Source organism: Mus musculus, chromosome 1, assembly GCF_000001635.26.
Source record: "Mus musculus strain C57BL/6J chromosome 1, GRCm38.p6 C57BL/6J".
NCBI classification, from domain to species: domain Eukaryota; kingdom Metazoa; phylum Chordata; class Mammalia; order Rodentia; family Muridae; genus Mus; species Mus musculus.
Genome location: NC_000067.6, coordinates 105,113,720 through 105,139,672, shown reverse-complemented (window position 1 = coordinate 105,139,672; position 25,953 = coordinate 105,113,720). Strand labels below are relative to the sequence as shown.

The 25,953-nt window shown below is 40.9% G+C and overlaps 2 long non-coding RNA genes across 2 annotated transcripts; one reads left to right on the top strand and one right to left on the bottom strand.

The window, feature by feature from the left end:
- Positions 1-11,892: 11,892 nt before the first annotated feature.
- Positions 11,893-23,220, bottom strand: Gm29012 (predicted gene 29012). The gene is made up of 3 exons (NR_166438.1): positions 23,174-23,220; positions 16,572-16,814; positions 11,893-12,486 (listed from the first exon to the last, which is right to left on the bottom strand). It is a non-coding gene; the product is annotated as a predicted gene 29012 (long non-coding RNA).
- Positions 15,917-25,179, top strand: Gm41925. Its single transcript, XR_878425.1, has 2 exons — positions 15,917-15,949; positions 24,786-25,179. It is a non-coding gene; the product is annotated as a predicted gene, 41925 (long non-coding RNA).
- The last annotated feature ends 774 nt before the right edge of the window (positions 25,180-25,953 follow it).

The window sequence follows — 25,953 nt, the reverse complement described above, 5'->3', positions numbered from 1 at the left end:
CAGAGTGCCAGCTGCCTTTTATGGACAGTCGGAAGGTCAACGAAGGCTGGCTGCCAACAAGGAGCTTCTACAGTGTAGATTTGAATATAGAAAGGTTTCAGAAGGAAACAAGAGGAACTTTTCAATAATTACAATTTTGTCAAAATCTCTTAGATGTTATGCTAACTTCACAAGAGAAAAAAAGAAAAAAAAGAAAAAAAGAAGCTAGGCAATGCAGCAAAGCCACCCAGGGAGCTGAGGCAGAAGGATGAGGAACGTGAGGTAAAAAACAAGACCCATGGTTTTACAAAATAGTACATGTTTTTAACAAGACTGAGAAAAGCTTTTAAAACGCAGATAGACTGGTGCTCTGGGTGAAGCCCTGTTGAGAGTATAAGATGACAAGATATAGTTTGAAAGAAAATGTTTGCAAACTGCATGGATGATAACAGCCTTAAGTCCAGAATATGTAAAGAGTCCTCCAAAGTCAATAATTAAATACACAGTTCAATTAGAGAATAAGCAATAAGAAGACAAGTCATCTGACCTAAGGAGATCAATAGATGGCAAATAAGTACATGACAAAATGTCTGTGGCTCTAGAAGCAGAGGCAATATAGATCTCTGTGAGTGAGCAGCCAGCCTGGTCTACATAGAGAGGCACAAGACAATCAGGGTTGTATACTAAGACCTTGTCTAATAAACAAACAAACAAACAAACAAACAAAACAATATTGTCATTAGTATTAAAACAAATAAAAATGTTCAGATTTAATAGCCAGTCAGAAAATATGAATTAAGAAAATGATGGGGGCATTACTACATACCTAATAGAGGAAGGAAATAAAAACTAATAATACTACTAGTTCCAGTATGGGTGCAGAGGAACTAGGTTTCCAACACATTCTGGTGGTAACATAAAATCATGCAATTAAAAAAGAGTTTGCAATTCAAAAAAGAGTTTGGCAACTTTAAAAATCAGAACCTATATTTATAATACCATCGCTGGGCATTTCCTCCCCACCAAAGTGAGAGCTCTGTCCACACAAAACCTCTGCACATAACTATTAACAGCAATTTTATTTGCAAGAGCCCTGTCTTAGTTTGGGTTTCCATTTCTGTGAAGAGATACCATGACCAAGGCAACTCTTATAAGGGACAACATTTAATTAGGGCTGACATAGTTTCAGAGGTCCAGTCCCTCATCATCATGGCAGGAAGGATGGCGGCATCCAGGCAGACATGGTGCTGGAGAAGGAACAGAGAACTCTATATATTGATCCAAAGGCAACCAGGAGAGACTGTCTTCCAAGCAGCTAGGAGGAGGATCTCAAAGCCCACCCCAACAGTGACTCACTTCCTCCCCTCCAACAAGACAACATCTACTCCAATGAATACCTCTTAATAGTACCATTCCCTGGGCAAATCATATTTAAAGATATCAGAAGATATCAGAATCATCCTATGTGTGGTGGTTTGAATATGGTTGGCCCATGTGAAATCATGGCAGTATCCTAATAAGGTGTGACTTTATTGGAGTAGGTGTGGCCTTATCAGAGTTAGTGCATCACTGTGGGGATGGGCTTTAAGGGCCTATGCTCAAGCTCTGCCCATATGGAAGAGATCCTCCTCCTGGCTGCCTGTAAAATAGACTTCTCATGGTGGCCTTTGAATCTAGATGTAGAATTCTCTCTCAGTTCCTCCAGGACCATGTCTGCCTGCAGTCTGCCATGATTCCCACCATGATAATAGACTAAACCTCTGAAACTGTAAGCCAGTCCCAATTAAGGGTTTGTTCTTATAAGAATTGTCTTGGTCATAGTGTCTCTTCACAGCAATAAAATCCTGTTTAAGATACCAGGTTACATAGTAAGTTTGCAGCCAGAATAGGCTAGATGAGACTGTGTCTCAAAAAGATACAACAACAGGAAATAATTGTGTTTGTCTATTCTGTGATATGACATTACTCAATAGTAAAGTACATACTAGGCTGCAGATGTAACTAAGGTGGTAGAGTACTTGGCTAGCTTTCACAAGGCATGGGGTTCAATCCCCTGTATCACATGAGCCAGACATGGTGGCACATACCTGTGATCCCAGCACTTGGAGGCTGAGAGGTGACAAGAAGGTCATCTTTGGCTACATTTTGAGCATAAGGCCTACCTGGGATATATAATATCTTTCTCAAAAAAAGAAAGAAAAGAAAAAGAAAAATGAAAAGGAAAAGAGGAAAAAAATGAACAAACTTTGGATATACTCAATTTGATAGGCAAGATGGTGCTCTCCAACAAAGGACCCCAGGTTCTTAGTGTCATCTTGTGGCCAAGGGACTTTCCAGGTGTGATCCCAATGAAGAAGTCCAGATGGGAAGTTAATCTTGCATTACCTTCCTGTCCCAGAGTAATCTCATGGGTCCTTAAAAGACAAAATAAGTTCATAAAGATGTGATCATGGAGTTGAGGTTCAGGGATGTAGAACTATAGACGGAGATGAGGTCCATGGGCTGGGGCAAGGCAAGGCTGCAGACATGCTCTATGAGCTTCCAGAAGTTTGCCAGAACCTAGATTTTAGTCTGATAGAACACAGTTTAGATTCCTAGTCTTTAGAAGTGTAAGACAATATATCTGAGTTACTGTAAGCCACCACATTTGTGATAATTTGTTATAGTGCAATAGAAAACCAATTGCCACTAACTGGAACAGGATGGAGCTCAAGGGCATTATGCTTACTGGGAAAAGTCCACCCACAAAGGCCTTATCTACATGACTGAAATTTATATGATAGTTTTGAAATAGAAAAATTATGAAGATTGAGGCCAACTTGGCATATATAAGACCCTGTTTGAAAAAATGCTATAATCAATGGAGAAACAGGATAACGGGTTCATGAGATGCTCTGTGCTATCTTTGCAAAGAACTTATAAAACTATAATTATTTTAAAAAGAAAACGAAAATATCATAACTAACAAGTTGTAACATGCTAATTTAAAAGAATTTCCCTTGTCAAGCATGCCTTTAATCCTAGTCCTTGTGAGGCAGAGGTTGGCAGATCTCTATGTATTTGAGGCCAGCCTGAATAGTGAGTTTTAGATCAGCCAGGACTACATAGAGAGACTCGGTCTCAAAACCCATTCAAACTATTTATTGATAAGTGTCTATGGAGACACATGTTTAAGGTAAGTTTCATTCTTTAGAGCCTCTGGAAATAAAGAGACTGAGAAAAGTCCAAAGTAATCATTTTAATTTCTGAATACTAAACCTTAGACCTGGAAGTTTACAAATAAGTTGCTCTTCACTTAAAATACATGAATGAAGGTCTCTGCATGTGTGATTTAGCTCTTGTTCTGTCTAGGCTGCCCTTGTATACAGAATGAGTTTCTTTCAGTCCCAGAAAAGAAAGGATGCTATTTACAAGGACATAATCAAAGTGAATTAAGTCAGTCCCAGAAAGGCAAATATAGGTTTTCTTTTATTTGTGGATTCTAGGTTTTATATAGCTGCATAAAATTGTGTGTGTAAGAGGGTGTGTGTATGAGAGTATTGTGGGGGTATGTGTGATGAGAATGTGTGTGAGAGGGAATGTGTACATAAGTGTGTATAAGTGTGTGTGTGTGTGTGTGTGTGTGAAAGAGAGAGAGAGAGAGAGAGAGAGAGAGAGAGAGAGAGAGAGAGAGAGAGAGAGGAAGAGAGAGAGAATGTGTGTGAGAGAGACTGTGTGAAAGAGTGTGTATGTGTGTGTGTGAGTGAGAGTGTATGTGAGAGAGTGTATGAGAGTATATATGAGTGTGTGAATTAGTGAGTGTGTGAGTGTGTGTGTGAGACTGTCTGTGTGAGAGAGAATATGTGTATGTGTATGAGTGTGTGAGTGTATGTGTGAGAGTACATGTGTGAATGAATATATGTTATGAGAATGTGTGTGAGAGGGGGTGTAAATATAAGTGTGTGTGAGTGTGTATGTGAAAGAGTGTGTGTGAGAGGTAGTGTGTGTGAGAGAGACTGTGTGAGAGAGTGTGTGAGTATGTGTATGAGTGTGTGAATAAGAGTGTGAGAGACTATGTGAAAGGATTGTGTGAAAGAGTGTATGTGAGTGTGTGAGTGTGTGTGTGTGGGACTTGTGAGAGTGTTATGAGAGAGAGAGTGTGTGAGAGAGTGTATGTGAGTGTGTGAGTATATGCATGAAAGAGAGAACATATGACATGAACAGACTACATGTTATGAGCAGAAGGAAAACTGCCTGAGAGAAGGAGGGGGCAAGGAAGGAGAAGGGACAGTAGAGAGTACAGAGAGTGCTTAGCAGAATTTACATACAGTGCATACATTTACAAAATCTAAAAGCAACTTTTAGAGTCACTCCTCTGAACAATTTAAGCAAGTCAAATAGGTTCTGAAACATATGGTCCCTGGTTGATGTCCTATATATTCTGCATTAGAATTTTCTAGTCAACAGATTTGCCATAAAGAAATACATAGACGAAGTGGGTTAGACAAGTTAATGGTATCAGCTGTAGGTGTGGGAAGTCTAGAATAAGGAAGTCTGTTTGGTCACATTCTGATGACAACCTTCATTATAATTTGCAGCAAGTTGTCTTTCCCACTGTTCTTGGAAACAGGAGAAGTGGAGAAAGATTGATGACATAAGGTCTCTAAGGCCACCAGGAACCCCGACCAGCACTGCCTCGTTCAGTGTAAGCAGTACTAAATCTGTACTTGCAGACACCAGTGCATTCGTGGTAGTGGAGGGGGCACAGTTGGGTCCATGGTATACCCAAAATGGATACTCCAGACCAAAATTAAGATGTGGTTTCTCAGAAGCAGATAATCTGGTGTTCAGTAACTCAGGTAGTTTCCTGAGAGCTGTTTGAAAAATTACCAAGATGTGAGTGTAAAATATTTTTAGCAGAGATTCAAAAGGGCATGAAATTTAGAAATTGGACTGACAATAGGGATCAATGGGTAAAGGCACTTGCCTCAAGTCCTCACAGCCTGAGTTCAACCCCTGGGCTCCACTGGTAAGAGAGAATGGACTTACGCAAGGTGTCGTCTGATTTCCACATGTGTGCCGAAGCACAGGAATGACCCTTATACTAATAATACAGTATAAAACTTAGACTTAGAGACATGCTTTTATCAGAAGTGGTCAATGGGAGTCTGTGGTGTTGGTTTCCGTCCTGTCTGTCTTTGGGTGTACTACCTCTCCTGTGCTGAAACTACTGTGAATGCAATTTGTGAATTAAATGAAATCCTGTAAGTTCCCTGGGCACTGTTAAGCACATAGGAAGTGTAAAAACCATTTGTTGCCCTTCTTTCTGTGCTGCCGTTTAAAAACTAAAACATTTACTGGGAAATACGATGAATTTCACAAGTAGAGAAATGGGTGAACGACTCAAAAGACAGAAGAATTGCAGTAGGAAGAAAGCCACCAGTAGAAACCACTAGGGATCTATCTGCAAGGTTAACATCTCAAAACAAGGAAGGCTTCTGAAAAGTGGGGGTATCATGGTACATACAGCATTCTAGTCTAAAGTGACCCCTAGACTGGAGAGGGCAAAGATTTTAAAATTACCTTCTCTGTGGATGCTAAGCCAGGATACCACCACAGTAAATTAATCCATTCAAGGTAAATAAGCCACTGGGCTTGAAATAGAAACATGATTTCATATCTCAATACCCCTGCCTCCCTTCTAATTTGAGGCCCAAAAGAAAAGTCTTTCTCTCTCCTTTAACTGCTGTTCTTATTTCTCCCTTTGTTTATTCAACACAGAGGCATCACTGATTTCACACATTTCTTCAGGCAGGGAGAGATGGAGTTAGATCAAGGATGGACCATGGGAAACTTGAGATGGACCTTTGATGACCTGCTGTTGCACCTCACTCTTTACAGTTAACCCAGAGTCATGGCAAAGTAAAATGGTACAGTCAATTTAATGTAGACCACGATCATGGTATTTTCCAACCTTAGTGCTTTTGTTCAGCTGCATGGTCTTAGTCCTTTATAAAAGTAGGCCAGGCTGGACTAGGAGATATGGTTCAACTGTTCTTCCAGGGGACCTGTGTTCTGTTCCTATGAACCACATGACAGCTCACAACTGTCTGCAATGCCAGTTCATTTTGATCCAAATTCCGTATTAGTTACCTTTCTATCCTCAAGATAAAACACTGACCACAGGACTTATGGAAGAAAGGTGTATTGGGCTTATGGTTCCTGGAGGATGAGAGTCCAAGATGGCAGAGCTGAGGAATGGTAGTTGGGGTAGAAAGCTGAGAACTTATATCTTGAACCTTAAACAGAAAGCACAGAGCGAATTAGAAATGGTGGCAGTCTTTGAACAGTCAAGGCCTGCCAGCAGTGACATACTTCCTTCAGCATGGCCATACCTCCTAAACCTCCCCAAATCGCAACCAACTGGGAACGAAGAATTCTAATGCCCAGCACTATTGAAGACATCTCATTCAAATAATGACAGTTGTCCTCTTTCAACCTGCGTGGGCCACAGGCCTGCACATGGCAGGAAAAAACACTTATACATATAAAAATAAAATAAATAATTGTTGGGTATGGCAGAAGTCGCCATTAATTCTAGTACTCAGGAACCAGAGGCCATAGATCTCCATGAGTTCAAGGCTAGCCTTTATGATATGTTAAGGATCAGGCAGCCATGGCTACACAGTGAGACACTGTCACAGAAAATAAAATGAGTGAATAAAATAAATATATTATTTTTAAAGAAATAGGTCAGGACCCTAGAGAGCCATCAGCACATCTGTGCTCTGGGGTGGAAACACGACATTTGTCCAAATGACAAGTTTGTGGAGCTACCACCTATTACTCTAATCACTTCAATACCTTTAAAAATTCATGCCAGACACAGTTAAGCTTTGTAGACATGCTCCTCTGTACAGAGTGGATATTCAGTAAATGTCTGCTTTGGATGATACATACGACACACAGAAAGCATCACTGCTAACTAGCATTATTTACATAGACGTATTAAAACATTCCTGTGAAATATCACTGATGTACAAGTTGAGGGAAAGCCTCCATTTCCCAGGCCATTTGCTCACATGGGGAGAGACTTTGTTCTCTCTCCTCTATTATATGAGTGAGTTAGCTTATAGGAGAAGTTGGGTACAGAAGTGACTACTGCTGGGTCCAGCCTTGCTTGAAGGGTCATCTTTCCGATTAATCTGTTCTTCCTTCCTGAGAGGCGGTGCTCTGAAGTGTGTAGCGAGTGGCAAGGTGACAGCCTCCTCCTACCTCCCCTCAGCCTCTGATTTGCACTTCCTCCTGTCTACTCTGGATTGGTCATGCTTTAGTTTGTACATATTTTTTTTTCTCCCACACCATTCCCCACAAATTTTGTCTTGTGTTCCTCTGTTCCTCAAATCCTGCTTAGCCTTCTCTTGTTTTATTTCCTTCTTCTTCTCAGACATATCACCCAAGCAAAGGTGCATGGGAAGTGTCTCAGTTCCTTTCCCAGACACAAGCACAGCAAAGGAAAAAGGTTGATTACAGCTCATGCTTTCGTTTACTGCGGATGGAAGTCAAGGCAGTGAGGACACGAAAGGACAAGGCACATCATCTTCACAACCAGGAAGTGAGGGAAACTCAAGCATGAGTCTGCTCAGCTCCCTTCCGTTAATGTGGTGTGGGATCCCTACAATGGAGTGGTGCATCTGTATGAACACGCTCAAGATAATCCTCAGTCCTCAGAGCATTCCAGATTCTGTCAGGTTGACAACACTAATCATCACAGGTAGTATCTTTGTGTTTCCTTTACATGTGATTGGTAAACCGGCAGGCTGGGGTCATGGGTGCATGACCCATGCAGGACCACGTGGCCACTTTGTTAGGAGAGGATTTGCTGCTCTGTTGTGACCACCTTATGATTTTACATTTGAACAAGACTCCCACAGCTTTTTTCACTAGGACTCAAAAATTACATATACATTTAGCCTGGTTGGCTGCATGTAGAAACCAATACTGAAATCAGTTTATTCTCATACATTTTTCTACCATTGCTGTTTTCTCATCTGGTATCCAGAACTGCTGTTGAACAGTCTGACAAGGCTCTGATTTCCTTTCTATTGGCCTTTGTTCAATCCTTGTCTCCTCAAAGGCTCCCACTTCTCAGAATAGTCTTGAATGCATTGACACTGGAGACAACTTCCCGAACATAACACCAATCAATAGCTCAGGCACTAAGATAAACAATAAATAAATGGAATCTCATGAAATTAAAAAAGCTTCCGTAAGGAAAGAACGCCATCAAAAGATCAAAACATCAGCCTACAGGATGGGAAAGAGATAATCATCAAGTCCACATCTGACAGAGGGCTGATATCCAAAATGTATAAAGAACTCAAGAAACTAGACATCAACAAACAGAATAATCAAACAAAAATGCGGTACAGACCTAAACAGAGAATTCTCAACAGAGGAATCTCAAATGGCCTATAAGCACTTAAAGAAAAGTTCAACACTTTTAGCCAGCAGGGAAATGCAAATCAAACTGACTCTTACACTTACCACAATGACTAAGATAAAAAACACAAGTGGCAGATAGTTCATGCTGGCAAGGATGTGGAGCAAGGCGAACACTCCTCCACTTCTGCTAGGAATGTAAACTTGTACAGCCAGTCTGGAAATCAATATGGCAGCTCCTCAGAAAATTGGAAATCATTTTATCTCAAAACCCAAGACTACTCCTGGGCATATTCCCAAAGGGCAACCTATCCTATAACAAGGACAGTTGCTCAGTTGTGTTTATAGGATATTTATCCATAACAGCCAGAAAAAGGAAACAACCTAGATACCCCTCAACAAAAGAAGGTAAAAAAGAAAATGTATACTTACACATTGGAGTATCACTCAGCTATTAAAAACAATGACATCATGAAGTTTGCAGGCAAATGGATGGAAATAGGAAAAAATAAATCATTCTGAGTGAGGTAACCTAGACCCAGAAAGTCAAACATGTTATATACTCACTTGCAAGTGGATATTAGCTGTAAAGGAAAAGATAATTGTGCTGCAGTCTACAAACCTAGAGAAGCTACAAAATAAGGAGGACTTCAGTGGTGGAGGAGGTGCACAGGGATCTCGAAGGGAAGGTAAAGTAGAACAGATTTTACAGATGGTTTGGGGGCAGGTGGGGTTGGGAACAGGAGAGATCCGATGAGTGATAGGAGAAAGGGAGAAAATATTGGGAGAAACGGCTGGAGTTAGGGGACATTTTGGGGGCTAGCACAATGGAAACAGTGGAATTATGAGAGTAACCCTAGCAAAGACTCCAGGTAATGGGGGATAGGGAGTCTGTTCATCTTCTGTAACCAGGCAAAGCCTTAAGTGGAAGGATTGGGACACCAACCCATCCACCAAACATTTGACCTACAGTTTGTCCTGCCTGCAGAGTTTACTGGGACTGAAGCCTAGTAGAATCTTCAAAGAGATACCTGAGAGACTTTAACTGATAGGACCAGATACAGAGTCCCACAATCAAGCATTAGCCAGAGCTCAGGGATTCCAGAGGAGGAGGAGGAGGAGGAGGAGGAAGAGGAGGAGGAGGAGGAGGAGGAGGAGGAGGAGGAGGAGGAGGAGGAGGAGGAGGAAGAGGAGGGGGAGGAGGAGGAGGAAGAGGAGGAGGAGAAGGAGGGTTGGAGGAGGAGGAGGATTGGAGGAACCAGAGAGATCAGGGACACTCACAGAATATGGTTCCCAAAATCAACTGCCTGGGACTCATGGGAACTTGCAGAGATCAGGGAACCTGTACAGGACTGACTTAGATTCTCTGCATATATGTTATGGCTGAGTTCTTGTGGGAATACTAACAGGAGGAGTGGGGCTGTCCTTGATTCTCTTACTTCCTTGTGGGACCATTTTCTTCCTACTCAGTTGCCTTGATATGATGGTACATGCCCAGCCTTATTGTAGCTTGTTATGCTGTGTTTGGTTGATGTACTTCGGGGGTGTGTTCTTTCTGAGGGGAGGCAGAGGTGTGGGTTCATCTGGGAAGAGGTGTTGTATGGGCCTGGATGGAAGAGAGAGAGAGGGGAAACTGCAGTTGGGATGTAATATATAAGAGAAGAATGAAATAAAATAAAATCAATGGCTCCTACTTCTCTACATCTTCTGAAGAGAACTGAAGCATCTGATGTTGCCCTTGGATTGGGTCTTCCCTGTGTGAGAATACCTGTGACATAGTACCGAGAACAACATTCTGAAGAAGGAAAGACTGATTGTACAGCTCATGGCTCTGTGGTGTTGGCCCATGATGTCTTTGCTCCACTATGTATAGGCTCATGCAGAGCTGGAGCACCGTGGAGTGGCAGGAAGAGAGTGACCAGGTGAAACAGCTCACTTCATGGTGATAGGAAGCAGAAAGAATGACAGGAAGAGGCTGGATAAGGCCCACCTTTCCCAGACTCACCCTGGTGACCTACTGCCTTCAGCCAGACCCGATACTTGGCAAAGCATCACCACCAGCCAAGGTCTCAACCTTGGAACACATGGGGACACTTCATATTAAATGATAGCATTTCTTTGTTAATTGCCTTGTACATTTTGTGTCCTCGGATTCTTGAGAGCACAGTACCGAAACACAGAGCAGTTGTACCCTATTGTTTTGATGATTTTCTTTTTCTTTCCATGATTCCTCTTTATGGATTCATGAGTTTTCTTTTCCATAAAGAGAGCTCAAAGCCAGGGCATTTTGCCACCCTGAAATTCTGTAAGAATATTTTCTATATGAATTTCTGGCTCTATTTATTTTCCCACTATTGCCTATGGGTTGTTTTTGCCCTGCTTCTGACATTTTTGCCTTTTATTTCAATGCTTCCATTATATTTGTAATTTCCTATATTGTTTTTCTTAGTCATGATTACCCTCTTTGCTGTGCCACCTTTTCCTTTTAATATGGGTAATCTCTCTTCTTTTACCTATGTGACTACATATATAAAGAGCAGAATACATGTACTATATATGCAAATATTCCTGGTTTGTTTGTTTGTTTGTTTGCTTTTATGAGGCATGGCCTCACCATCCTCAATGTTTCTGTTCAAAATTTTTGCTTCTGTTTCCTGAGATCAGGCAATTAGAGGCATGTTCCTCAGGCTCCTGACTGTATCAATGACAGATATTTTAAAAATTTATTTAATGTAATGTATGAATGTGAATGTGGTATGTGAACATGTGTATGTGAGGGCGTGTAAGCCATATTCCTGGTCACAGTAGACTGAAATGCCCTGAAACTGTGAGCTGAACTATACATTTCACTGTTTGCATTTGTGCTGTGGACCAGCTCCAGCAGAGGACCGGGCCTGAGTAGGGTAGATTTAGTGGGATATGGCAGGATGTAGGAGGATGTAGAAGAATGTAGCAGGATGTCCATTTCTCTTCCCCAGGCCATCCCAAACCACTGCTACTTTATTAAGAAGGCAAAAGTAAGGCAAGTAAGAAACACCAAAAACCATTGTAGACAATTTTATCCAGAGTCAAGCATCCGCAAGGACCTTTCTACTGGGAGCCGGAACTTATTACCATGTCAGTGAATGGCTCTACCACTTTTGTCTAATATTCTGTCTCAGTGACACAAAGGTAATCAAGCAGCCTTCAAGTTGAGTCTTCCCTGGGATTTCACCTTTCAAACTCTTTCTAGCAGTCTAGGTACATGTCTGAATCTGCAGATGAAGTGGGATGGAGAGTAACCAAGAGAGGGACAAATAAAATAAAAGAGGGAATCAGAATGCTATATTTGACAAGGAATGTCCTAGCTCTATAAATAGACCTTTGATATCAAGGACAGTCTGGAGACTCTTTTCTTTGGAAGGTCATTCAGTTGTCTAGGTTTTGGAAAATAAATTCAATTGTCCATCAAGGGGAAATTCCACACTTCTATATGAAAGGAAAGAAAATGTATAGAGAGATGACAAACTTTATTGTTTTGGGTAGGCTTTCTTCCTGGAAGATTATGTAAATTCATTTCAAAATTATTTCTGGAGAGGAATGACCTTGTTTAAAGAAAACTGTGGCAAGAGGAAAAAGAGTTAAATGTGAGGGTATGAGGATGATAGAATTGGGTTTATAATTTACTTTGAAACATGCACAGGGACATGCACCCCACCCCAAGATTCCATAGAAAGATGGATAGGTGATAGATATGTTAGAAACCAGGAAAGTAAGATATTAATGTTCAGGGTGAAATCTCCTCACTCCTCCTGTGTTCTTGTGTATTTAAGACATTTTATAATAAAATGTTAGAAAAAACAAAATTTGTGGTGACAGAGACAGAGGAAGGAACAATACTTTTGGATGGATGCTGACCCTCCAAACAAGCCAGAGAAGACAAACTCAGATTCTCGGGGGGCAGTGTTTCTACATGGTTCTTAGCACTTCTGTTATAAAGACCTAGAGCTGACATTGTGTCTGGAATCCATGCTGCTTTGAGCCTGATATGACAAGCAAGGACAAATTCTGCCTTTGGGGGGACTTCCAATCCAGGTGCTGAGCATTCTACAAGAAATAAGAAATATCAATTAATATTGGCCATGACTATAGGACATGTATACCAGAACAGTATTTCTTACATCATTTGCTTCATTTATATCCATATTTAACCTGGTAATTTACATTGGCCAGTTCTGAAGATGATGGTCTGGGCCAATGGAAGCTGAGAGGTCTTGGCCAAACGGCCTTTAGTATAAATCAGTATAATTCGGTCTTGATATCAGAATTATGGGCTCAATCAGACCAGTTTGATTTGTGTCGACTGTCACTCTTAGGAAGAAATACAACCTTGATCTTCGAGTTATCTCTTGATGTTATTACCTTTGTGACAAAATGAAAGTGAAAGCAAGTTTATCTCATGTATACTTTTTGTTGCTTTTAGAAAAGTAATTTACTTATGGCCCCAGGAGGTACCTGATAGGATTAACTTCCTAGTCATTTATGAGTTCACTTGGGCGTAAACATTTTTCCTTTTAAGAGAACACTCTAATAAAGTCTTTTAAAAGTCAATAGCATTAGTGAAAGAATGCAGAGAGGTTGCTGCAGGAGATATTTTATAGAAATAGAAATATCAAGTGTACATTTATCTTATGTATTCAGGTACTTCCCTGTTGCTGCTGTTGCTTATTGGGGCCTTGACTAGAATACAACGTGACTTGTGCAGTCAGTGTCATGAGCTGTAATCACAGGCTCTGAGAGACACTGTAACTGATCTTTGCAATTGATACTGAGCTGTTCTTTAGTGAATATTGGTTCAAGGATCCTCTAAGCATGTTGCTATCTGCAGTTATACAATGATAATTTTTTTCATTTTCCTTCATGTTGTTTTCATCAGACTTCATGAGCATCACCAGTAAATTAAAAACAAAACAAGCAAACAAACAAACAAAACTGCCGTATTTTGAAGGCTCTGTCAGTGCTTTGAACATTATTTAAAAGAACTGCTTACATTTCCACAATTGGAGGTTTCATGACTTTAGTGAAATCTCTTCATTTGTAAAATGAAGAGATAGGGGCTCAGGGATCTATATGATTTACTATGGCTTTTAAAGGGTAAATGGCAGAGCAGTTGCTAGACATTTGTTCTCCTGGTCACCCGTTAAACTTTTCCTCTTCATGACATCACTAGACCCATTCACAGCAGGACTTCTATTTGTTATTTAGCACATCCTCTTAAACACCAAGTTATGAATAGCTTTGTTCATGTTTGTTAGGAAAGCAATCACTCTCAAAAAGTATTGCCTATTAATAAGACAAATAGACTGATTCAAGTGAGCAAAATATTTAAACAAGCACTTTCCAAAATAAAATATACCAATAACTATAATCTCCTGACTATTATCATCATTAGTCAGGAAAATGTAAGCATAATCCACAATGAGACATAATTGATTACACACTCACTGAGACAGCTTGTGTGGGAAAAACTGTATGAATATCAAGTTCTGAAGAAGATGGAGCATAGTCAGAACTCTTTTGTTGTTTGTTCGAGATAGTCAAAGTAGCCACTACTACTGGGCCAGACCAGAACTCACTATGTAGCCCAGGTTAACCTTCAGACTCACAGTCCTCCTTCCTGAGCTTCCACAGTACTGAGACTGCAGGTGAGTGTCATCCAAACCTATTGTAAGTAGAACTCTACCCTTCTGCTGGGAAGCTAAATGCGGACAAGAGCGTGCGAAACTTCTTGTAGGTTTTGTAGAGTTAGATGTATATTTGGGTGCAACCCACTGAACATGACAGCAAATACCCACATAGAAGCCTGTGCACACATGATCCAACATGGGGTAATTTGTAACTTGCAAAAACTCTATTTCTTTTTTGAGTCAAGAGGTATGTAACTTGAGATGGTCTCAACATGTAATCTAGTTGAGGTTAGCCTTGAACTTCAGAAGATTCTCTTGTCTCTAGGCAGAGAGTGCTGGATTACCTACATGCCTGTTTTCCAAGCTAAAAAGAGTCACAACATCTGATGGCATAGCCATATAAAGGCATGTCCAAGACTAAGCATCTCATACATGAGGGCTTACTGGAAAATGGGTCTTTTCAGGCATAGGAAGTTAAAATGTACCAAGACAACATTCTCCTGTGTTGAGGATGGACGCTAAGTTGGGTGATAAGTTAATAAGAGGAAGAACACAGACATATCGGTTCTGCATGAATCTACATGAAGACAGTTACAGAAACCTGAACACTATTGCCACTAGCCCAGAAACCCAGAGACATCCGAGGTTAGAGAAGACGAGGAAGCTTTAAACCTTCATAAGGAGTGTAATCCTGCCCAGTCCTTGGCCACAGACTTCTAGCCCCGAGAAAATCCATCTCTAGGTTTTAAATCCAGGCTGTGTGTTCTGATTTGCTACTTCAGTCTGAGGAAATTCACATACTGTAAGAGTTTGCTTTTATGGAGAAAATGCTGGTTCATCTGTAGTGATAGAAAGCAGCAGGACAGCTATTGTTTGCCTGATCCTAGAGACTAAGGGAAGGGTAGACTGCCAAAGGGCCAAGGAAGGTTGCAGGGTCCTGAAGTTGTACTCTGCATTTAAGGTGTGATACCATTTCACAGGTCAAATAAGTGCATTTGGTCATAATTGATACCTTATTAAACTTATTGGTTAGATGCAGTGGTTATTTCTAAATACAGATGGTCTCCGAGAATACAGATATGAAAATACCCATGGCTTGCTTAGGACTTTACTTCTGTTAAACCTCGGACAAAAGATGTGTGATATTCTCTTCCCTCTCTGGGAACAGAATGCAGATGCAGAGCTCTTGTCTGGCTTTGTATTCTGTAGGATATGAAGGAAATGATAGGGAAAATGTGGTTGTGTTAGATAATGTTTTTCTGTTACTTTTCAAAGTTCAAAGTCAAGGTTGGAACATTAAAAAAAAAAAAAAAAAAAAAAAAAAAAAGCTATGAAGCTGTTTATACCATTCCCATCTGTTTTCCCCAAATAGATCAACATTGCTTAGAGCGGTTGTTGTACTCTCTGCCCCCTTTCTCTCATTCCTCCTCTGCTCCTCCCCCTGCACTCCAGGAATGAGTGTGTGAGTGTGTGTGAGTGTGTGTGAGTGTGTGTATGTGTGTGTGTTGGGGGAAGGGCCAGCGGCAACTCCCTGAGGAAGAACATTACACTGTTAGAGGAAGCAGCTCTACCTAGCCTTGGATGTTTTTAAATTCTTCAAGCAAATCTTCTCTGTCAGCCCTTCGCCTGAAGCTGCATTTGCTCAGACGTAGCTATAGATGTGATTTTACCTCTGTATTGTGAATTTTCACCAAGTTTCTTGGTTCTGAAGCATGAAATCCTTGGACCTCATCCTGAAAAGGAGTCCGGTTAAGGATGGGAGAACGCAGTAAGCATCTGCTAGAGTGCTCTGTCCAGGAGCTGTGTCATGCTTCTCTCAGTCCTGCATGGAGCTTGCTGAACCATCATAATCTACTGACTGGAGTCTCTCTTCAGGCAGGAAGGTGTCTTATTTTATTTCTCTCCATTATTTATTTAATTATTAACTCTTTCCTCCATAGTTTTCAAGCTGTTTTGTTTTGTCATGAATTCCTCTTTGTTGTTTAGTCTATGGAGTTATTTAATCTGTGCATTTCTTCAAGGTGATTGTGACCATAGACTTTCACAAATGGCTAGGCAATAATTAGATCACTATTTAAGTTTAAACATTTTTTTTTATTTTCTGTGTATGGTGTTTTACCTGCATAGCTTATATGTCTGTGGATGTGTGTTTAGTGCCTGCAGAGGACCGAGGGACATCAGATCCCCTGGGACAAGAGTTTCAGCTGTTGTAAGCTGTCATGTGAGTGCTAGGAATCAAACCTGGGTCCTCTGGAATAGCCAGAGTTACTAAAACATTCTCCAGGTCCCAATATTCATGCTTTTTAAAAATGAACACTTTTATTTTGATTCTTCAAAGATATATATATATATATATATACATATATATATATATATATATATGTATATATACACACACACACATTTCTGCTGGACTGTAGTTTTTATCTGGTTGCCTCCTGGGCCTCTTCAGTGGGAGATGCAGTTGAGACAATCCACCATCTGTTGCAATACACACTTACTTACTTTTGCATGCTCAGGGCTTCTCTATCTTCAGAAATCAGGCCAGGCCATTTTTCTGGGATTTCTCAGCTAGTGAGAACCCAACCTCTTCTCCACCTCTCTGAAACATTCTGTTTTATCTCAGATACAGATTAAAGACACCAACTACAGTGTCCAGGTGTGGACACTCAAGGACACTCAAGAAAGGGAACTCAGCAGAGGTTTAAGGCTCTTTGGTGTTGGTTGTTTTAATGGTTATCAGGCTTTCTGGAAAATATATGAAAATATTTATAGTTATACATAATAATAAAATATGTAAAACCATACACAACCTATTAACTACACAGGTTTTTTTGTAGCATAAAAGGAAGTTTATTTGGGATGTGGGAAGGGGCTCTGAGGAAGGGAGTAGAGGCAGAGAAAAAAAAAGGACAGAGGGGGACAGAAAGAGAGAGGAGAGAGAAAGAGGGAAGAGGCCTCTGGGGAGCAAGTGGGGAAGTACACAGTTTATTAAGTATACATTGGCTTCCTCCCCTTGTCTAATATTACCTTCATGGACTCAGTTACCCCATGAACTATGGTAAAAAATTTACATGGGAAATTCAGCAGTTAATAATTCATGTTTTAATTCATGACTTTTATTGCTAGATATGACTATGATGGTTCTATTCTATTATTGTTATTTTCATATAGTCTCTATTTATAAATTCAGCCTTACTCTGGGTATGTATGTGTAGAGAAAGAATAGCATAGAAGTGTCTTCAGTTTTAGGTATGGACCAGGGGTAGGAGAAGAGAAAAATGACTACTGTATATAAAAAATGTTCTGTGTGTGTATGTGTGTGTGTGTGTGTGTGTGTGTGCGTGCGTGCATGTGTGCTCTTGCACACATGCTTTCACACAATATCATTTATCTTTGTCCATTGTATATTAAGCTTATGAGTCCCTTTTTTAGGAATACCATTCTGACCTAAAAACCCTCATGGAGATGTTCTAGAAAAGGAAGCATAGTTGATGACCTTAAACCTTTGTCTGGCCAAAGCAGAAGGGGCCTCCTGGTTCACTCATGGTCTAGAGGAGTGTGTCTCAACCTTTGTAACGCTGTGACCCTTTAATACAGTTGCTCATGTTGTGGTAACCCCTAAGTATAAAACTATTTTCATTGCTACTTCATAACTTTAATTTTTCTAGTTATAGATCAGAATGCAGATTTTTTTTAGAGATAAAGGTTTGCCAAAGGGATCGTGACTCACAGACTAAGAACCGTTGTCTAGACGATCATCTCCTTAGAAAGGGGATAGGAAAGAGGGTTTTACAAGCAACTTCTTTACAAGCAAAATTAGTGTGTGCCTTGTTAGATGCTGCCTTGCATATATCCTCCAGGAACTCTTAGCTGTAGCTGTACAGGGTTCAATGATAGTGTCTTGTCTTCCTGTGTGCAAATTAGTAGTTCAAGCTCATCCAAGGATGACTTTCTCATCCTTTTCAGAAGAAATCCTTCTTCTTTCCTAAACCATGTTCTAGTTTCCTCTTAACAATGGAAGTCAAAGCAGTTCTTTTGGAGGGGAGTGCTCTGGGACCAGATTCCAGGTCTGTAGTGCAGGTTGGTTTTCAGTGATTAAGTAGAGCAGCACCACAAGTAAACAAAGAGCCAAAAAAAAAAAAAAAAAAAAAAGAGAAAAGTCTCAGAAATGTCAATTAGCCCCTTATAGCAGGGTGGAGAGAGCTTGATTTAAATCCAGGTCAGAATCAGGTTTTTATTTATCCTGAACACAGGCTGACAGAAGTTCTCAATGAAGGGCTATAGTTGCTAACTGATCACTTAATTTTTGCATAAACCAATGTTCTGTTTACAAAAACTGATCCATCAGCTCTGTACAAGTGGTGGGCTGAATCCTTAAGTATACAAGAAAAGCAGAGTTCAAGTCATGGTAAGACTTTTACCTTTTTAACTAAAAGGAAATGCTTGTCTGCTTCCTAACTCAGCATCAGTGTAGAGAGCAGACTTCTGCACCAAGGCCTTCTAACCATGAGCATACTAAAATGATGTCTAGTTTCCCTCTTTCCTGGCTCAGGAGCCAACAGGTTCTGGGGAGATGAATAACATATAGTTTGGAGAGGCCAGCAGGAGCTGCAGGCTCATGGGAAGGTTGCCTAACACTAGGTAAAATAAGTCTTTGCTTTGAGGAAACCTTTAAAGTTCCTTGTGCATGAAGTTTTGCTGTGAATCTCACACAAGCCTTGACCAACTTGGTTTCTGTAGCTCCTTAGAATCTGCTCTTGGTTCCTGATTTCTACCTCTTGAAGATCTGGTAAGTTTCTGCAATTATAGGTAGATCTTTTCTCTCTTTTTTGACAATGGAGGATATTTAAATTGCAGAACAGATTAGATGGTTTCATGTTTGTCCCCCTGCCCCATTTAAATGTACAAATGTACTTTTATAGAATTCCTTTTGACTCTGACCAAAATGGAACTGATGTGGACCAAACATCGGAGTCTCTTTTGCATTGAAACTATTACCTTTAATTGCCTAGGAGCTGAAGGCAACCCATTGTCTGACATCTCGAGATTTTCAAAGTACAAATCATGTTTCTGTAGGAGGTGCACCACATTCTGACAACCTCCATAGCTGATGTGCATCACTCTGGAGGTATCCTCTTTTCTAAGTACAGCACCTTTGACATCAATCTCTACAAGTCACCTTGTCTGGGTAGATGTTGGCTAATTTTGCAATTTTTCCTTCATTGTCTCAACACTATCAACGATATTTTTGTATTGGTTGGAAAGTGGGCTCAAACACTTCATGTCAAAAACATTGTCAGTGCTCTGAGAAATTCTCAGTCCCTCAGTGAAAGTGGAACTACCAAGTGCAAGCTCTCCCTTTCCCTCAGCCAGCACCACCAGTAGCAACTCCCAGGCTGTCTGGCAACCCTAATTTTCATTTCCCTGAAAGAAGAAAGAGCTGGGCTGAATAGGAAGAGGAGAATTAATTTCAAACCAGCCTAGTTACAGTTTGAATACTATTCTGTCTTGGATCAAAAGTATCACATAAAGGCATAGATAGAGATTTTATTCAGACTAATGGTTCTACTGGGAGCCAGTGGAGACTTCCAGAGGTGGACCTGACATAAGGGAAGGTGGTTGGTGGAGATGCACCCTGGAAAATGTCCATTTCTTTCTCCTTTTCTCATCACAACAGCCAGGATTAAAGTAGTTTGACTTCTCCATACACTCCTGACAGTGGTGTGTGCCTTCAAAGCAATGGGTCTAAGTGAGTATGGGCAGAAATCTCTGAACACAAAGAAATTCTTTCTACTTTTAAGTCGTTTATACCAGGTGGGTTATCACTCTGACAGAAAGCTGACTTGCCCAAGCTGCTCATAGATGCTTCAGTATGAGAACTGAACTCCATCCTGCTGGGGATTAGTTCTAATGCTTGGAATTAATCCCCCCCTCCCAAATCAAGGAATCTGCATGTTCAAACACTGAAGGTCCTTGTACCCAACTGGTTTTTGATTGATCAATAAAGAGCCAACGACAAATGGCTGGGCAGTTAGACTGAGGTGGGACCTTTAGATTTGCTCAGGCTAGGGACTGGAAAGGAGGGAATCACCATGGTCAGATTTAGAGCTGCAGAAGGAAAATCATCAAATGTAGGTGAGAAGGAATGCAGCCCAAAGAAGGGCTGTCCAGAAGCATTTTGGGCAGTGAAGAAAAGTGAGCCACTAGTTAGAAGCCAGGGCAACAAAGATAAAATATACAATTAGAGGGTGTAGACACCAGGAGTACCAGAGTGAAATGTGTGTAAGCTGCAGAGAGGATTAAAACTCCCTGCCTTTGTGTTAGTCAAAGCAAATTTAAAAGTAACGTGTGTGTGTGTGTGTGTGTGTGTGTGTGTGTGTGTGTGTGTGTCTTTCACTGGCGAATCCAGATTAGCTCTTGAATGGGTACAATTTGTGGCCTGTCGGGACCACAAAGTGGTATAGCTAATTTGATGCTACACCATCGAAAGGAGAAGTTTTTACCCAGGGGACAGGGCAAACTAAAGGAGCCACATTGAATTTGGTTATAAAATTTATTCAGCTCATTTTCCCACTTTCAAACAACATTCAGTAATCAAATTTAAGGTGTGGGTGGAGAAGTCTAGGCCAGGCAACCTCAGCCTCCTGTCAGATCATGTGCAAGTTTCCATGCATGGAACACTTGCATTGTTGCTCAGAGTGTGGGCTTTAATTAGTGCACCATGCTTGGAGTTCTTCAGACAGAGGCAGCTGTGCCCTGACTCTCCTGGACTGTGTCTAACCCCCACCTTAGAACAAACTGGTGATGAGTGTTAATTCAGCCCTTATTTGTGTCATGACCTTGACCATTGCCTTGACATTTGTTTGGTCTCTACTTTCTGTCCTGTAGAATGGTACTGTCTCTCTGAGTGAAAACAGTTTCCCTTTCCACTTTGCTCAAAGATGGAAGGCAGTGTCACCTGTCTGGAGATTTGACCTTTAACCTTTCTTTTCAGTAGACAGCTTCTCAAGTGCATTCCATTAAAATGCCCAGGCTGAGATAACATTGAAGAGGGAGAAAAAGGGAAAAGAAAAACATCTCTAGCAAGAAGTCATTGGACTCCCCTTTTGTTTATTCTCATGCCTTAGTGTATTCAAAATACAACCAAGTTGTTAATGTTTTCCATTAAACAGAGCAGTGTAATGTCAGCCACAGCAGTCTTTATCAGCCTGACTACCAGCTGACAGGGAATGAGTTTGAGCACAGAACTCAAGGTCACTTTCACTGTTTTCTCATTTGTGTCCCCGTTATAATTCACCGTGCTAATGCTTTCTCTGAAACACCCTGCTTTAGACATATCATTGCTTTCTCCCTTAGGACCAGAACAAATACTGCAGCCTACACCATGCATAGACCACTGCTGGATTAGCATAGTGATTCATATTTTGTTGAGCCTTGTTCCTGAAGTTCAGAGAGTGACATTCATTTATAGCCTCAAAACTAATTCTCAGAGCACAGATGAATTAGTCACCAGGAGCTGCTGGCTGCTAAATAACTTATTTTGGCATCTAGACCGGAGAGCAACCAGAGTCTATGTAAGCTGGATTTTGTTCTGAACTTCAGTAAGGTTTGAACTGCACCAAAAATGTGCTGTTTCTTACTGTAACCTGACTGGAACATTTTTGAGACACCCGAGAGAGATGGCTAGGGTCTCAAACTATCTTCTAGGTGTTTTGCCTGGCTGTCGTTGTTTAGCTGATAATTGGATCCAAGAAAACCAGTTGTGTTAGGTAGCATTCCTATAATCCTGCTTTTGGGAGACTGAGGAATTCTTTCTTGTCTCAAACAACAACAGAAGCAACAAGAAAATAAGAAAATAGACACTCCAAACCAAAAATATCTATACCTAGCAAGACTCTTGAAGAGCAAGCATGGGAGGAGAAAGTCTAGGGCAGTTCACCCCATCCTGCAGTAAGTACCTTCCATTGCGCAGTCTCACCCCTCCCATACCTCACTGGGAAGCCTTCTCCTTACCCCTTCTTTATCCTCACTATGAATTATTGGTAGCTTTTACTTGCCATATTTTTGCTATCAGGTAATTTTGTTCTATCATTTATTTTAATGTGACAAAACTCTTGGCTTGGCCTGTTTTTAATTTCCAAATATTAGTGGAAGTCTTCACGGGACTCTTGTTTTCTTTTCTAAACTGATCTCTTTTCTTAAAAAAAAAAAAAGTCTCCCAAGGACAGCCAAGAAATGAAAGGAAGAAAGCTGTATTACCTGCTGCTTGTTGGGAGATCTTGGGAAATAATTTTCAAAGCAATATGGTCTGAGAATAAACAGGCCTCAGGAGTTTATGTGGGGGAAACTGCACCATTTATATCTGAAAGTATTTTGGAGGTGGGCACATTACTAGGCATGCTCAATTTCAAATGTGGTCTACTTAGGTCAAGGTCATCGCTCAAGGAGGAAAAAGAGCAGAAAGGAATACTTCTGAACATGCGTAATTCACGTCAGAAATACAGTGGGCATCAATAGTTCTTAGAGTGTTTATCTTCTTTCCCAAAAAAGATTCATCTACAACAAAATATCACTCTTAAAGATGCATTACTGTAAGTTTGCCACTACGGGGCCCACCTTAACAATCTAGCATTCCAAAAGACAAAGCAGGGCGATTAGAACTATGAAGCAGACTAAACTATATAGTGAGATCCTGTCACACACACACACACACACACACACACACACACACACGCACCCCAAAAATTCTCATGTGATTTTTTCCCCCTTAGGGTCTTCAGGTTTGCAGGAAGAATTTGTCAACATTGACATCCTTTTTAAAAGACAGTCTCTGTGTGTAGCCCTAGAAGTTGCTATGTAGATCAGCCTGGCTCAAATTTACCGATCCCCTGTCTTTATGTCCCAAGGGCTAGGATTAAAGGCATGCACCACACCACACCTGGCTCACATCAATATTCTTAAGCAGGTTCTTATTGGTGATTTTAGCCGAACAGAAATAATATGCTGATGGCTTTAAGCCATACTTTAGGTAGAGCACATAAATAGACTTGAACTAATTAAGCTTTAAAAAACAAAGATATAAATAAAACAAATGTTTTTCTTACCAGTTGCTGTGCACAGAGGGATTTAGGTGAAAGGGGAATAGCAGTGTGGGAACGCAAAAGTCAACAGGGACTAAAGGTCTTGGACGAAGTAGGAGAAAGCTGTTAACAGGACCCAGCACCTAAGTTAATTCTTGCTAGTGTTGTTTTCCTCCCCATTGCTAATGAGTTCAAGGAAAATTGAGTAAACTGTGAACAGCCAGTGAGGACTCCCCCCCCCCCTCAATATTTTGGGCCTTGATAAGCAATCTAAAGATTGAAAGATGATATTTTATAATTAAATATTTTCTGTAACCTTGAGTTGAGTATGTGCAAGGTGGATAGGAAAACCCATCATGCTGTGGGAACAGTTTCCAGGCTAGGAGGAGATGTGCTCTTTTCAATGGAGACTTCTTTGATTGTGATTTGCAGGAGGATTTTCTTTGACAAGGGCCTTGTGCTTGTATAAATGAGAAATGATAGTGAAACACACTTGCTTGTTTTCTTTTTTTTTTCGGTTTTCTTGCTGAGATTCAGCTGCTGTGAGAATAGTGCTAAGTGACTGGACTCTACCAAGGTAACTGAACTTTTGCATTTACAAGGAAGGTCTTTTTTCTAGCCTCTGGGACTGTATCTATACTATAAAATAGGCAGTTGCAGGCACAGTATTATGTCACAGTCAAAAAGCCCTTGATAACATGGATTCAAAGCCTAGGAGTACTTGTCTTTGCAAAGAACTTAGAGTTCACAGGGGTTTCCACATTTTCCTGAATGATCTTTCTTTGGTTTTGAGGCTATTATTTACTAAATATACTCCCTAGTTAAGGAACAATCAGATCATCTTGAGACTATGGCAGTCTTAAGAACTTTAGTCATTGAGTGCAAGCTTGCATGTGCAGTCAGTCTCTGTTCCACAAGCAGGGGAAGGACCTCAGAGCCTAAAGACGCCCACAAAGAGATGGTAATGATTTACTTGACCCTGCACCTACGATTCCTCTTCATAAGTCCTTGAATAAATCACAGTACCATGTTTGTGGATATCACACAGATACACACACACACACACACACACACACACACACACACACACACACACGCACACGCACGCACACGCAAAGAACTTTAGTCATATTTCACCCTTTAAAGTCACCCAGTCAGCCAGTGGCAAAAGCAATAAAACAAACAAAACTACTACTACTACCATCACCACCACACCAACAACAACAGAAAGAAAGAGAGAGAGAGAGAGAGAGAGAGAGAGAGAGAGAAGAAAGAAAAAGGAAAAAACCTCTTTTGCTCTCGTGCTCCTTTTTTTTTAGACTTACTTTTATTTTAAATGGTGTATGAGTATGTACTCTTTAATGCAGGGATTCTAGGTGAGAGAGGACCTTGGATTCTCTGGGCAGGAGTTACAGACAGTTGTGAGCCATCTGATGTGGGTGGGGTGGGTGCGTCTTAACCTCTGCCACCTCTCCAGCTCCAGTCTGCTGCTTTCACCTCAATGGGATGTTTACTCTCTGGGTCAACAACCTCTGATTTTTTGCTTTGTTTGCTTTTGGACTGTGACTGTAATCCACATGGTCCAAAGTGGAAATGTGAAAGAACTCTTCTCTTACCTGAAATATTCTCTTCCTAGGACAAAAGAGTAAACTAGAGAAAGGAGAGTCCGTGCTGTGGTCTACTCATAAGGGCAGGGACATGGAGCTGCCCAAAGGATCACTCCTATTGGCTTCCTAGGGCTGAGGTAACAAACTTCAAGACCTGGGAGCCTGAAACATCATCAGAGTATTCTCCTACAGTTAAAGAGGCTGAAATCTGTGATGAAGAACACCTACTGTCTTTCCCTGGCTTCTGCTGGTTACCAGTGCTTCTGGCTTCTATTACAATCTCCTGAATGCATGGCTTCTCCCTGTGTGTCTTTGTGTATACTGTTCTCTCTCATTTATGGACAGTTATTGTATGTAGGAGCCACTCAAATCCAAAATGGCCCTATCTCAAACCAACAAAGACCCTGTTTCCCATTGAGGTCACATTCTGAGGTTCTGCGTGGACGTGAAGTGCCTGAGAGGTTGCTATTGGTGTGCTATTTCCCTCTACTCTCCCTCCCACCATACCCCACCCCACCCCACCCCACCCCTGTGAACCTTTACTCTGAAAATACGTTCCCTACAAAAGCGCTACAGATGAACATTCTATGCAGAGTCTCAGCCAGACTCCCTGATGGGCAGTTGACATCATAGTCATCATTTCCATGAAAAGGAACTCCATGGATAGCAAGGAACATGGACCTGGAAGCCCCCTTCCTCCCACCCCCCATAAAAGGAAGTATCGGGGCTACTGTGTGGATGGAGAGACCACACACAAGGCTTGAACATTAAACCTGTAGAGTTTGCAAAACTCCCTTTAGTGGCAAGAGGATAGATGGTATTCCAGAATAAACAAGTGACTGGGTCTGTATCTGTTATTTAATTTCTGTAAGCTACACTGAGGAAGCTATTGATGGTAAGGTGTTTCTGCAAAAGCAAAATAAACCAAAACCCTGCTGTCTAGCTGGTCAGCTCAGTGGAAGAGATTGGGCTTAGCACTTATGAAGACCTTGGTTTTACTTTTGGCGTTGCCAGTAACATAAATAATGCTAACAACAGGAGATTTGAAGAAGAAAAGTCCTGCATGCAAGTCTAAAGCAATATAGAGAGCTGAGGGTATTTTCCCTTTGTAAGCTCAGTGATGACACATCACATGTGGCTCAGGGCCATTCAAACGCTATCCTCTAAGCCTGACACATAGGGATAAATCCTAGGAAG